Source organism: Mustela erminea, chromosome 5 (assembly GCF_009829155.1).
Source record: "Mustela erminea isolate mMusErm1 chromosome 5, mMusErm1.Pri, whole genome shotgun sequence".
In the NCBI taxonomy this organism is placed as follows: Eukaryota; Metazoa; Chordata; class Mammalia; order Carnivora; family Mustelidae; genus Mustela; species Mustela erminea.
The window spans coordinates 78,470,766-78,486,444 of NC_045618.1; the positions used below are offsets into that span (position 1 = coordinate 78,470,766).

Here is a 15,679-nt window from a genome sequence, read left to right on the forward strand (position 1 = left end):
TTTACATATTCATGAATTGTGTATAGGGAACACTGATGTAACCTAAATGACCATCATGAAGTAGGTATTTTGGGAGAATGATGGTTTAGTAAGTGTGTGTGAATGTGGGGGTGGGGTGATGACAAGGAGGTGGCAGTGTACAAAGGACATCTAGATCTTCATCTTCCATGGAAGGAAGTCAACAGAGAATGCTTAGAAATCAACATTTTAAAAAATGGTAATAAAAGAATTTATTTAGGTATATAGAGATATTTATCAAAAGAGTAAATTGCAGGATATGAAAGTGGTTGCCTCTGGGGATTGGTAAATTGAAGTGGGATTAAAATACTGCTAACTTTTGCCATAAGTCCTATAGTATTATTTGAGTCTTTAGAAGACTACTGAAAATATTAGTTAGAAATACAAGTAGGTGGTGGGTATTAAGGAGGGCACGTATTGCATGGAGCACTGGGTGTGGTGCAAAAACAATGAATTCCGTTATGCTGAAAAAAATTTTTAAAAATATTAAGAAAAAAAGAAATACAAGCTGAATCAAAAGAAATAGCACCAAGTTCCATAAATATGACATTCTCCCAGAAGAGTACTTGAAGTACTGATATTCTATATTTCATTTTATTTGTAGACTTGTATCCTTAATAATTAACTGAAGTAAACGTGCATTTTTGCCCATACTTGAATCTTCCTGGTTTCTCCATCTATAAAATAAATATAATTGGATGCAGTCTTATATTCCTTGCATGAATGTTCTGAGAATACTTCGCATATCACATGATATAAATATAATATCTATTTGGATCAACTGTAAGTAATTTAAATTGTATATATTTGGATATATAATTGGATATATTATTTGGATAAACTGTTTGGATCAAACAGTTTATCCAAATAATATATCTATTTGGATCAACTATAAGTAATTTAAATTGTATATATCATTTGATCAAAGTTGAGAGGAGAACTAAATGGAAGTTAATGACTTCTAAGAGGAATTTCTATTGGCAAATAATCATAATGATAGTAAAGTCTTTTACTATCACAAGCTTAACAGAGGCATCCAATCACATATGTTTTAAATTCTCTGTTCACATCAAATAAAAATGGGGGCTTAAATTCTAATTCAGATTGCTTTCATGAAAAGTTTAAGCTGTATCTCTATAGAAATATCTTGGAATATTTCATAAACATATCATACTGCATGATAGTTCCATTAATCTAATTTGAAAGTGTCAGCATGAAAAATCTTTGATTCATAGAGTATTTTAAAAATATATCTCTGATGTTTTGTTTTGTTTTGTTTTGACATGTCATTTTATATTATTCGTCAGCACTTAGTCTAGATGACTGTAGTCAGCAGAGCCAACTAGCCAAGGATGATCCTTGATCTTCTTACATACATGCTATGGAAAATTTTCTTTATTACCAGCTCCAGAAAATGCTATTTATCAAGACCCCTCAGGCAAAGCCTCCCTGTGGTAGAGTGAGGCCCAGGGTCGACTTTAAGAGTACAGGGTAAATGTAGCTGAAATAAATGCTAAGGAGAGATTCAAGGGAATAAATAAAATCACAAAATGGCTAATGTATAAAAATAGGGAACATAGGGATCCGAAGGTTCCTTTGTGTACCTTGGGTCTGTCTATTTTTTCACTCATTGCAGAGGGAAATTCTAATATCTCTAAACCCTTTACTTTTTCCTATATGTATCGGTTATTGGCAAAAACAGTTAACTCAACCACACAAGTTTTTATTGGCCAAGTGTTAGGTTGCTGTAAACCTTTAGTATCTTTATTAGATGATTCAATTAAGATTTTTTTGGTCAGAAATGTTGAGTAAACAGTACTTATAAGAAAGATTAGCTCGGATCAATGTCCCCTTTCTGGAAAGGATCAGACAGTAAATACTTTCAGCTTTGCAGACCATACAATCTTTGACAACTACTCCACTCCTCCACAAAGCATGAAAATAGCCAGAATTGATACACAAATGAATGGGCATGGCTATGTTCCAATAAACCTTTATCTACAAAACAGGAAGCAGATAGAATTTGACTCAGGAGCATCACATGCCAATCCCCTGGATTAGGTGCTATTATAGCCAAGAAATCAAGGGTGGCTGAATCTTGCCATAAATTTTATATCCAGTACTCAAGAAGTCCCCTAGAAGAATACACACAGTTGTAGTAGCATATGGGGAATCAAATACCCCATAGGTATTTGATTTTTAGGAGGGTAGAAGTTGGGCAACATCCAATGCAAAGCCATGGATCTGATCTGTCTGGTTGAATCACACAAACAAGCCTATAGGGCCAAATGAAAGTTTCTTTTCTGTCTACACTGAAAAGGAACCTAAATCTTTGAATATTATCAATTTCCTCCATGTCATACAGCACAGGAAATAGAAACAGTGACAATCATGCAGAGATAAAGAATGCTGGCATGGCCACTGAAGACAGGTGCGTACCCAATGAGCCACCATAGTAAATGGAATGAGAATGGGCAGAATGAAGCTGCTCCAACTACAGAATTGGCCACAGTGTAGTTTACTGAGACAGCTAGATGCCCAGAGGAAGTATAAAAGAGATCATCCATAATTAGTATGATTTGTTTTTTAGACAATGTTGAACATAATTAATAATGAATGTAGGATAATAGATAATTTTTTGCTGATCGTTCAGATTATCAGTTCTTTCCCTATAGTGGGAGCCAAAAAATAAAGAGGACTGAAACTCCTGAGAGAGAGAGAAAGAAAATGAATGAGGCAAAACCAAGTAATATTTCAAAGCAGTTCCTAATAGTTGATAGGGATAGTGTCTCAATAAATGTTACTTTTACTTCTCCCTGAGATCTAGCCTTGACCTTTATACAAATTAGTTGCATATATGGAAAGTTTATAAACATTCTTTGGCCCTAATTTTGTTATCAGAGAGATAGGGTAATATTAAACTTACCTTACCCAAAGCCTATTCCTGATCTCAGCCCTATCTTAAATTCTGCAGAAAAGCCTGACATGACTTCCTCCTGACTTAGAGAAATCAACCTGCTATACATTTTCATTGCTCCATCCACTACAATATCATATACCCTTCTTTTATTATCACACATTATTACAGTGTTGTTTTATATTCATTTATGTAGTTACTTTATTAATTTCTATCTCCTCACCAAACCATAGTTCTATTATTCCCTAGCACAGATTTCAGAACTCTTTTCTAATAGTAATTCCAAGGAATATGCACTCAGATTTTAAAAAAAAAAAAAAAAGAAAAGAAAAAGAAAAAGAAACTATTATCCTAGAATTCTCAAGAATCTTCAGTATTATTCATTCATGTGTTCTTTCATTTTCATGTTCATTTATCAGGAAGCCATTCCCATTTTATGACCATGCATTTTGCTAGGCCCCAGTGAGACAGACATGGATTGGCAGGAAGGGTCACTGCCTCATGGAGCATAGAGTCAAGAGCAGGAAACAGCAGACATTCACACACAAATACTTATTCAAGTACAGTTTTTAAAAAGGTGTTAAAGGACACCTAGGTAGCTCAGTCAGTTAAGGGTCTGGCTTTTGTTTTTGGCACATGATCTCACAGTTGTGGGATTGAGTCCCAAGTTGGAGCTCTGTGCTCAGTGCAGTCTGCTTGAGATTCTCTCTCCCTTTCCCTCCTGCTTGCACGCTCTCTATCTCTCTCTCAAATAAATAAATAAATAAAATCTAAAAAAATAAAAAAGGTACTAGAAGACAAGCATAGAGGTTGTAAGTATATGAAATTAATGTATTTGACTTCATTTGGGAGTGATCTCAGTAGCTTTAAAAGAGGAAGTGGAATTTAAGTTTCTACTTAAAGGATGAATGCATAGGTGAAAAGATATTAAATAGATCACTCACACACACATGCACACACATGCTGTCCACATGACAGTGTATGATACATGCACATTTAATAAGAACTGTAGTTAAAAAAAAAAAATCAGAATATCCAGAAGTGGTCTAAGCTTAGACTTGAGTCATGCTTTGTTTCATATGAGGAAAGAGCTAGAGTCTATTATTCTAGTAATGAATTTAAAGGGAATCCAGGTTAAGTCAGTCTGTCTGTCCATCTCTCTCTCTCTCTCTCTCTCTATATATATGTATATGCACACATTTGCCACGTTTACCACAACTCAGCCATAAGATCTAATGTATTATAAATAAAATATTTTTTCAGATAATTTGAAATTTTACTAATATAAAATACTTTACTCATATTTGGATATAGTTCTTTTAATTCCCTATTTTACAATTTTTATCGTATGGGAACTGATCATCCATATTGTCTTCTTTCTGAGTTCTAACAAGGGATAATTTAAGACACAAGTTTTCTCCTTTCTCGCCTTTAGTTTTTTTTTTTTTTTTGAGGATAATTAAAGTAAATGGGGCATGATAAAGAAAGAATATGAGCTTACAAGCAAGAGTTTCTAAAATGAAAACAAACAAACAAACAAACCTCTCTGTACTTTGGACTTGTAGACTAGAAGTCAGCCTTGATTGCAAACTATTTTAAATGTATATATTTTTGTTATTTTATCTACATTAAGTAACAAAAATTGGATGTCAGGACTACATGTTGGAAATTGCTTTAAGGAACAGATAAGAATGATTTATAAGTAGATAGTAAGATAATTACTTTGAAATACTAAAGAGTGCTTAAAAAGTTATCCAAATAACAGACTACTTCAATCTAATAATCTTCTTTTTTTTAACTATTGATACTTTACACAGAGAGATTTTTCTTCACAATTAGTAAAATGTTCAGTGTCAACTAAGACATTTATTTAATCATCTGAAGTTACAAAGTAATGAAGCTTTCCTCTTTGTATTTTTATATTTTTTACAAGATTTTTATTTATTTCTTTTGAGAGTGAGATCACGTGAAGGAGAAAGCAGAAGCAGGGAGGAACAGAAGCGAAGAGAGCTTCCGAGGGAGAGAAAGAAGCAGAATCCCCACTGAGCAGGAACACCCCCCTCCCCCCACCCCACCCTGGCATGCAGGACCTGATCCCAGGATTCTGGGATGGTGACCAGAGCCAAAGGCAGCCACTTAACCAACTGAGCCATCCAGGTGCTCCTGTATTTTTATCTTTATATTACAGATCTTTGGTCCTCTAGAAGTATCACCAATGCTAGTATGTTCAAAAATAAAAATGAGCTTTTTTAATGCATACACAACTTCCACCAAACCTAATAAAAAAAAAAACTGAAAAATGTTTAGCAATTTTGTTTTGTTTTCCTTCTGTTCCGAACACGGAGATTATTTAATTGCAAAAACAGTCAGTTGATTTCTTTTTTCCTTTGAAACAAGTGATGCGTCATTGAATGGGAAATGCAATTTTACACTTATTTTAAGGGAGCCCTTTGTGAGTTTTAAAAACAAACCTTGGGGGGAGGAAGAGACCCTTGGGTGCTGAGCTGTCAATCCAGAGATAATAATAACACATGTTTTTTGGAATACTGCTGGCTCAGAGATGTTATAATGTGTCAGAAGTAAACACCCCCACCCATTCTGGTAGTTTTATTGCTTCTGGCGTGTTATGATTAGAGATGTGTGTGGCTTTAAAGCTGAAAAGATTGAATTGCTTAACACGCTATGTATTGGAAAGCCTGGTCCAAATGCAAGCTTAATCAGCATTTTTCTTCCTTCTAAATGTAAATGGTATGATGCAGTGTCCTGTAAATGATGCTGTTTATCATATACTGTCAGATGATGCTGCTGAAAGATGCATTTCCATTTGTTTCCTTACTGGAGTTTGATTTGTAAAATCAGATTTAAACAGTGGATGAAACTGAATCTAAATTTCAAGGACAGACAACCTAATAATATTTAGCATAACTGGGACTAAGTCTAGAAATAGTTATTCTAACTCCAGCCTTTACGATTTGAAAGAACATGCGCCTTTATTTTTACTTTTAAAATAGCCCAACTGCAATGAATTTTATGGTAATTATAATCATTAGCAATGGAATCTTAATCTCAGCCAAAGTATTTGTGTGCACACTACAATTCGTATACTGAGCAACAAAAGACCTCTTTTTTTTTACATGTAAATAGTACCACAATTTTAAAAATGTCATAGAGATATTGCTTTGATTTGTAAGTATTTTTCTAATTATTATAGTTGTTGTTTTTATACGATTTTTCAGTGGCTGGGAAAGAACATCATAGTTTACATACGCAGATCTTTTTGGCAGATAATCATGTGCTCAAAAAGCTAAGAAAACCTTAATTTACCTTGTCCATGTTCTTAGCTTATTACACCCAGTCTGGAATCAGTGTGAACCACATACACAAGTCAAAAACCTTCATTATGAATTTTGTTATAAAACTATATTTAAAGATTGCCAATTTTAGAAATTAGGGCAATACCATTCTTAGTTACAGGTATCAGAAACAACGTACTTTTTTTTTTAAGATTTTTAAAATTTTTTTATGATAGAGAGGGATAAGGAGAGAGGGAACACAAGCACAGAAGAGTCAGAGAGGGAAAAGCGGCTCCCAGCTGAGCAGGGAGCCCCATATGGGGCTTAATCCCAGGACGCTGGGATCATGACCTGAGCAGAAGGCAGACGCTTAATGACTGAGCTCCCCAGGCGCCCCATGAAGCAACATACTTTGGAGATCCTCTGCAATTTACAAGCACTGAGACACATTTTATATTTCTTTTATACCTATATGGAAACTTTTAGTGTTTCCTCACAAATTGCAATTATGTTGAAGAATTGCTCAAACCAAACTGGGGGCCACAGACAAGAAAACAAGGGATTATAAATTTTAAGTGTCCACTTGGCTGCAAAATGAAGGTAAAGTAGAAGAATCTGAGCTTCTGCCCTGGGAAACCCATGAAGTGGTGGTTACTTTTGTTAAAAATTGACTGCCTTAAGACACCCTTAGTGTTTCCTAGGTTTGCACTACTTCCTCTTGGTTGAGTTAGTTTAGAGAAGCACTTGAAACTGCTTTGGAAATTCTGAGTTGAAGAAGTGAAGGTGGTGGAGGGAACCTAGTTCACCCTGGCTCATTCAGAATCTTGACTTAGTCAGTCAACATCTGGAATGGGACTGGGTTCAGCCACACTCCAGAAATTCTGAACACAGCATCACTTTATATAATACCTTCTACAGCCCTGCTCCATAAAATCCTTAGCTTTGAGGAAGAAAATAATCTGTATTGGAGTTCTAAACCTTGTTGAATGGTCTAGGGATCCGTGGTAGAAATGCCACTGGATCATGGATGTAGAAGGATTTATACATTAAATATTTGGAATATGCATGTTGATTTGTACTTTGGCCATAGGCCAAATAGTTATTAGGGGTGGGCCTGAAACAAAGAGCTTTGTTGACATCATTTATCACAGCACTGGATGGCTTTAAAAGAAAAAATATCCCTGACTTCAGGTGTTGGCACTGACTTTAACTCACTTCTTTCATTCAAATATATATATATATATACATATAGAGAGAGCCTCTAAGACCTAATACACTATGATAAATTTTACTTTATTCTGAATAATAATTCAAGAAATACTGATAATACACATTTGTCATTTACAGAATTTTAATTGCTAAACTCTACATTGACATTTTTAAGGCTTTGGGGAACAACAGTATTTTAAGTTTAGTACCACTGACTTAGAAAAAAATAGTGCAATCAATAATTTATGTAAATATAATTTGTTAATAAAAACTTCAACATATTACAATATGTACTTAAAATATAGAAATGTTACTTTTCCCCGGTACCTCTTTCTCTCATAAAATATATTTTTCTATATTTTTGAAAATGTTAGAAATCAAGGACTACACTAACAGACATTTTCCTGATTTCTATGTACATGCCAATATCAACATGGTTTACATCATGCACTTTGAAATATGATGTAAAAGTCTTGATAATGTTGTAACAGAAGTCTAGGAAAGAGTTTGAGGAATACAAGGTATTTACTCTCAATTTAATTTGTGGAGAAGCCAATGAGCATTTAGGCAGTTGGAAGAGAAGGGAATAGAGAAACAAGATAGATTAAGGATCAAAGATTTGTTTTGTTTTTGTTTTTGTTTTTAATAGGAGAATTCAGCATGTTTTTTAGACCGAGAAGCCAGGGGAGATTGCAGGTATTAAAAAGAGAGGATATAATTACCTGGGCAAGATCTCAGAGGGAAGGCTAGAAAGAATAAAAGTCTAAGGAAAAGTTTATCAGGAGTAGAAAGAGGAAAATCACCTTTTCCTTGACAAAAGGAAGCATTAGGTATAGATTATCCTGGTATAATTTTAACCTAAAATTCATAGGAATATTACTGAAAGAAAAACAAATTACTTTCTCTTAAAATGCTCATAGGCTGCTGACATTCTAGTCCAGCTACATAATTAAATTACATTTATAACAATGTACATAAGCTATGGCTATGCTGAGACCTTATCTATGTTCTCCCAAATAGAGTGATAATTTTTGAATAAAATAGAAATCCATATAAGCAGAGATTTCATTAGCTGCTAATGAGAATTTATGTCCACCCATCCCATACAACTTCAAAGTATGTGGTAACATTAATACAAATGGGGGTGTGGGGAAAATTTACAATATATTGATGTCATCTTGTGTCATCCAATGTAGAAACAACAGATCTAGGAAGCTGAGTCTAGCAGTCAGGTATTTAAAGAAAGTCTTAATTTCAAGAAAATTTGGGGAAAACTCTTCCAGATATTAATTACGCTTTTTCAAGTGATTGCACTGAAAAATTATTAAACAAAGCTATAAGAACATAAACCTTGTAAAATTCTGAAAATAAAATTAAATTCACACAAATGTCATAATTTTGATACCAGTATAGTCTGTGTGAACATTAGCCACCTTATGAATGCCCCTATTTGTCCTTGTTTTGCTTTTCTTCCTTTATTACTTAACTTTATTGCATGCATTTCATTGCCAAAGCACATTTTTGAAACCAGTCAAATATATAAATGAATAATACGTCAGTATCAGAGTTTTGCATTCAATAGATGAATGCACAATGATTCACTTATTCATTCTAATGAAAATAAAGATTTGGATTTTTCCAAGATTATAAATAATGCTGCTAAGAATATTTTATCCATACATCATGTGTACATAAATGTACTTTTGGTATATGCGATATCAACATCAGTAGAAATTTCTACCCTGCTTTTTAAACTAGTTTTAACACCTACAGGGTGTGAGTATCTCTAATATTCCCAGGGCAAACATTATGGTCAAGAAGGTCCTTTAGACACAGAAAATTGGGTATTCTCCTTACCAAGAACAAGGAATTCTATTTCTCTAATACCTGAGAGCATATTGAGTCATAATGTCCTAAAAGGTTAAACTCTTCAAACCTCTATCAGTGAATTCTACCTTCAGATTAGAATAATCAAACCAGTGCTGAGGAGAAATGCAAACTGAAAACCAGTAAGTCTATCCACCTTGGAAGAATGGTACCTGTCAAACAAAATAAATTGCCTGGAGAGCATAAGGAAATAGAAACTAAGATTTGCACTGAGCAGATATTATGTACCTTGTCCACAGTACTTTTAGCAGTATGATATAGCCAGTGAAAAAGCCAAATGGCTCATGGGAGATGACTGTGGGCTATTGATAACAAGGTAGTGCCTCCTATTGATATGGCTATGCCCAATACTGTCACCATCTTAGATACCATGGCCATGGTCCTAGGAGGATACCATGCCATAGTGGACTTGTCAAAAAAATATTTTTTTTCCCCAGTATGTCTCTGGCCACAGAGTCAGAGATTAATTTGCCTGCAAGTGGAAGGGGCAACAATGGATCTTTCAAGTGCTTCCTGAAGGCTACCTACACAACCCCATGACATATCATGGGATGGTAGCCCAAGATCTGTTCTCCTTCCCCGCATCAATAAAATGTGGGCACTTTACATTGACCATATAATGTTGAATGTGAAAACTTGTCTCTGCTGCAGAACATTTTGCAGACTTTGCTGAACATCTGTGAGGGAGAGGATGAGTGGTGAACTCAGAAAATTCAAGGCCCAGACACCGCCAAGTTTTTGAAGTCATACGGTCAGAAGATCAGGGCAACAAGCTGCCTTTGAGAAAGCAACTAGTGAAGAAGATTAAAGCTCTGGGCATCTCCCAAACAGGGCTACCATTTGGGTTAGACGTATCTGTGACTCTGGAAGACGTGGGTTAGCCCCTGTGGCAGAGACATTAAAAAAGGAGAGAATACCATGAGGATTTTGGTCCTAACTGTAGAAGGGGGCAGAAACTCAATATATCCCTATAGAACAACAGCTCCTACAGTATACATTGTGCTCCTCCAGGTGGAGCCCTTACAAGGGAACAGCATATCATGGACCGAACTTATCTTGCTAATCAAGGGGTGGGTTGAAAATATGTTCCACTGATCTACCTCTGCCAGGGCTCAGAACTCCCACTTTGACTAAATGGCAAACCTATTTGATCTAAGTTCCTTGTCCACCAGCCAACTTCTCTAGAAATGTGGAGACTATTAGGCCCTGTAGAATATGTAGATCCTCCAAATGCTCCCACCCCTATTGCTGTAGTGGCTTTTGTGGCTTGTAGAGAGGGAATGGGGAAAAATTCCCAATGATGCCTTGTATACAGATTGGTCTAGTTAGGGCAACGAGCCCAATTGGATTGTAGTGGCTATTCAGCCCAATACTGACACCTTTGGACGGAAACAGGAATGAACTGTAGCAGCCAGTGGGCTGAAGTCAAGAACAGTTTGGCTGGTGATCATTCATAAGCCCTGGCTGTTAACCCTTTGCACTGACAGGCTGCTCTAAAGAGGTTGACATTATGGCTTGGAAAATGAGAAGCTGAGGTGTGAGTGATCACGAATAAGTCCTTGTGGAATTAGGATATGTGGAAAATATTTGGGTTTTCTTGCAAGAGCCTGAAACTGTGCTCACTGTCTTCTATGTCCTGGCTCATAAAATGCCAACACTCCCTGGAAATCAGGAAGCTGATACCCTACGTCAAGTACCTGTCCTAGCAACTGACCTTTCAGGAGATACAGCAGATCGGGTTCAAAGGAAGAAGACCACTACAGTGCCTGAGAGGGATGGCATATTACCAAAGATACCAGGTAGCCTTTAAAATATGGTGACTTGATTAATGTAGTAAGATCATGACCTGTGTGTTCTAAACAATGGCCAAGGTAACTGCCAAAGGAGTCTGAGACCATCAGGAGGAATTGGCAAATTGATTGTATTGGCTCCCACCTTCCTAGTGAGGGTTCTAAGTATGTCTTGGTTTGTGTAGACATGTGCCTAACCTAACCCAAGCTTTTCTTATTGCCATACAACCCAGGCTGCCACCCTTAGGGGATTTGAGAAGCTGAGTCCTAACTACGGGTACCCTTATTGAATAGTAATAGGGATCACATTTCAAAGGTTATGACATACAAGAGCAGGCTAAGAACATGACATTGAAGAGAGGTTCTATCTTCCATATAACATACAAGAAGAAAATTCATAGAAAGAAAGAATGAAATATTAAATATCAGATTAAATTACTAACAACCACCTTGACTTGGCCAAGCTATTAATATATGGTGTTCTAATGTTATATCATCTTTATTAGAACACAAGGACACAAATGCATATTCTGAATGATTCAATCCCAGACTATGGGACTTAATAAATCAGTGGTTTGGGTAATGGGGCTCTTGGTGGGAAAAAATATTGGTACTTATTTTGGGGATCATCATTTAAATCTGTATTTCTCTTGCATGTGCTTATATTGTTGCTATGGTATCTGCCCAAGGTGCAGCTAGATTGTTGTCAAACAAACTACCCCCATACTAACCAACCAGTTGACTGCCCAGGGTACATTGTCAAGGTGGGGGGACATGCCAGATTATAAGAGCTGGTCAGGAGGGGTGGAGTATTGGAGGAGGTCATCAAGCGGATGTGACAGCTGGTTGATTCCTGAGATGGACCCAGTAATCAGAGGCTCCTTATGCCTTCCCCTATTCTTGGAATGTATGTTCTGTACTCTTCCCATATTAGGAAATACTTCAGGTTGCAGCCCTAAAAGAGTCTGTGGTATTGAGACCATCTCAACTATCCATGTGCCTGAACCCTGTTAAGGTCTCTAGACTCTTAAGATTTTGGCAGGCAACTAGAGCTACTCCTTTTGCCACCACCCAGGGCAAGCCTGGTTTGTAAATTTTTTGTTGATGCAAAATCAACAAATCTTTTAAAAAACTTTGAAGAGAAAGGAAAAGAGTTTTGTTTGAGCCCAAGTTAGGACAGCTGCCTGGGATGTACAATCCTCACCAAGAAGAGAGCGCTCCAGAAAAGGAACATTTGATGTAGGGTTATATATATATATATTTTTTTTTTTGTATAAAGAGTTACAAACCATCATGCTGGAGAACGTTCCAGAAAGTTCATCTTACGTTTTTATCTCCTGTTTTTAGTATATGCAAGGCTTATGACTTTAATCTTATGAGAACCAGGGAAGTTTCTTTCTCTTATCATGTGTTCAGAATGCTCCTTTTTGGGGACATCTGACAGCGGCACAGTCTCTTGATTTCTGTCTGCTCAGGGTCCTGGGATGCAGCCCTACCTGGCGTCTGTGCTCAGCAGGGAGTCTGGATCTCCCCCTTTCCTCTGCACCCCCCCCCCCAAGTAAATTAAAAAACCTTGATTTATTGGCTTTTTTTTTTTTGCTATTTATTTTTTAACAAAGCAGACGTGTGCTTGGGGCAGAACTAGAGCCCCTGCTTTGAGGTTTTGCCAGTATTCTGACCTTGATAGACATTAAAGTATAGCTTGCTTAGGAGCCCAGAAGCAGACCACACAAACTACAACTGAAAATTTCCTCTTGCTTATTAAAACTGCCACCTACCAATCTGCAATAGTCTACCTCTGCAGTCTCCCCTTGCCCTCATATACATGGGCGAGTTTTGAATTCACTCGGGGGAAATACCAGTTGCAAACCAACAGACTCCACTGGATCAAAGCTGTATATCGCAACCTTCACCCTGAGGATATTGTAAATGAAGTACGGAAGGAAGCACCCTGAATAGAGGGTTGTAGAAGGCCCTGCAGCAGCGGCCCCATAGTTCTGGCCTTAATATTGTAACACTTAAACATCTTCACTCGTGCCTTTATAATCTTTGCCAGGGTAAGGCAGTCTCTGTGAAAACTGCTGCATTCCATGTCTGCTTTGGTACTTGGTAACATTCAGGACCATCCCAGGTGTGCTCCGTAAACCCTTCACTAAATCCAGTGTCAGAAGCAACAACTCAGAGCTCTCCAGCAACCACCCATCACGTAAGGCCCTTTAAAGTGGAGGAGGAAAGGCACAGGCACAGAGCCGTGGGAGGGCTGTAAGCCTGGAGGGGCCCACAGCCACGCGGGACATCTCGCGCTGCCTCCCCACTATCCCGCGAGAGGTTTTCCGGCAGGAAGTCGGGCCACTTTCGGTTTCTCCCCTCCACAGCTTTCCGCGGAGAAGCCGTATAGCCTGAAGTGAGGAAATTCTCCAGTTTCCCATTTGATGGTCTCCACTGCAAATGCCTGTTCATGCAGATTGGAAGGTAAGCCATGCATGCCTATTTCAGAGTTTCAGTTAAAATTTTCATTCACGCTTTTACTGAAGGAAAGTCTGTTCCGTGAGGGTTAATTGCGGCATGCGCGGGATTAGTCTGAGCGGATTTGCTGAAGTGAGATAGGTACCAAGACAGTATGGACTCCAGACAAGGCCTGACTTGTACCGATTAATAGTGTTGCTTTTCAGCCGCGGGGCCAAGGTGAGTTTCTGCTGGTTTGCGCCGACTTAATGGAAACTGCTAACAGCGAGGTGATGGTTTACCCCTGGTGTAGGCGACCTTTCCCCACCCTGACGCTGCCACTGGGGCTGGTTACTTCACAGTACTCTCTTGGGTGCCCTGGTCTGAGGTATTCTGAACCTATCTGGGTGGTTTGTGACTTGAAGGAAGGTGCGTCCACTATAGCCCCGCAGATGGAGGACAGTAAGAGCTAGCTTGTGGTTTCTGAGCTGTGCTGTGAGGCAGCCTTCGAGATGAAGCTCCTACTTCAATGCTGCTGCCATTTTGTTTTCTTTTGTTTCCGCAGTGACCTATAGATGCTTAAGCTCTGGCAATTGCAAGTCCTGTGAGTAATTGAAATTTGTCTGGCTGCCGCAATTAGTGAAGTCTCCACCAAGAAAAGCGAAGAGGGCTCCTGGGTGGCTCAGTCAGTTTAGCGTCTGCCTTCAGCTCAGGCCATAATCGTTGGGTCCTAGGATCAAGCCCGCATGGGGCTCCCTGCTCAGCGGGGAGCCTGCTTCTCCCTCTCTCTCTGCTGCTCCCCCTGCTTGTGCTTTCTATCAAATAAATAAAGAAAATCTTAAAAAGAAAAAAAAAATAAAACAAATAAGCAAAACCAAACAAACAAAAACCAGAAGAAACAGGGAATGCAAGGAAGTGAAGAAAACAAAAAGGCAAGACACCCATAAGTCATAACCTGAAGAAGAAAAGGGAAGGTGTTTATTGTATCCAAAGCAAAGCTAATTGAAAAAAAAAATTCTGGAAAGTTTAGAAGTAGGGGAAATCTGAAAAGGCGGAAAGAAGTCAAAAAGATGAAAAACACTGGAGGAAAATATCCTCGTTTTTATTTTCTAATAGAAGTTATAGGATATCAGGGAAAAATGGAAATTAACAAATAATTTGTGAGACTCCCAAGAAAGGAAAAGGCAGTCACCAAGTACCAGCCCGATGAATTATAAGTCTCAACTAGAGTATACTTTATCATGCAATTTTGTAACACCAGAAAGAGAAATAAACTATTTCAAAGAGAAAAAAAGAAAACATTCTAAAATACAGGATTATGTGATTATAGAATTCCACCAATACAGAGAAAAATCAAATATTTCTGGAGAATTAAAAAAAATATTTACAAAGAACAATTTAAATCTTAGAAAATTATGAAAATTTCAAAATATGTCTGTATTTGTAAGTTATGGTCATAAGCATATGATTTCAAAGATGTATCAAGTTTTTTTTCATTATATGGAACCAGGGTATTATATAGTTGCTCCTATGTGTGTGTGCACTGTATAGGGGCATATGCACATGCATTTGTGGAATACTTTAGAAATTTGCACATTGTGCATGGGACATGCTAAACCTCTCTGTATCTTTCCAATTTTAGTATGTGTGCTACTGAAGTACTACTATAGGATTGTGGTTAATATGAATGATAATAATTAAAAATGGTCATAATTTTTTTTAAGTGTTACAAATAGTGGTCACATATTCATTTACTTCAGAAGTAGAGAGAACAAAGTTTCTAAATCACTAACTATACTGGACCTGAGGATACTAGAAAATAAAATGTTAATTTTTATTGATAATTATATTGAAAATTATTGATAATTATTAAAGTGTTAGATTTTTAAATAATAATAGACATTTTCATTTTTAAAAAAGTAAATAGTGGAATCTTATCAATCTGAAACACATGATAGTGATGGAATATTGTTCTTGATAATCATGGGTTTCTGTGTATCCCTGAAATACAACCACATCAAGGAAAGGGGAACTTAAAAAAAATACTTATGATTGTATCATTTGATTCATTCCTGTGTTAAGAGTCTGGGTGTCAATGTGCCAGAAAATTTAGCCTTTAC

At 37.1% G+C, this 15,679-nt stretch overlaps 1 pseudogene; it reads right to left on the reverse strand.

Annotated features, from left to right (window-relative positions):
- Window positions 1-15,124: 15,124 nt before the first annotated feature.
- On the reverse strand, window positions 15,125-15,221 carry LOC116592176 (annotated as a pseudogene).
- Between the last annotated feature and the right edge of the window lie 458 nt (window positions 15,222-15,679).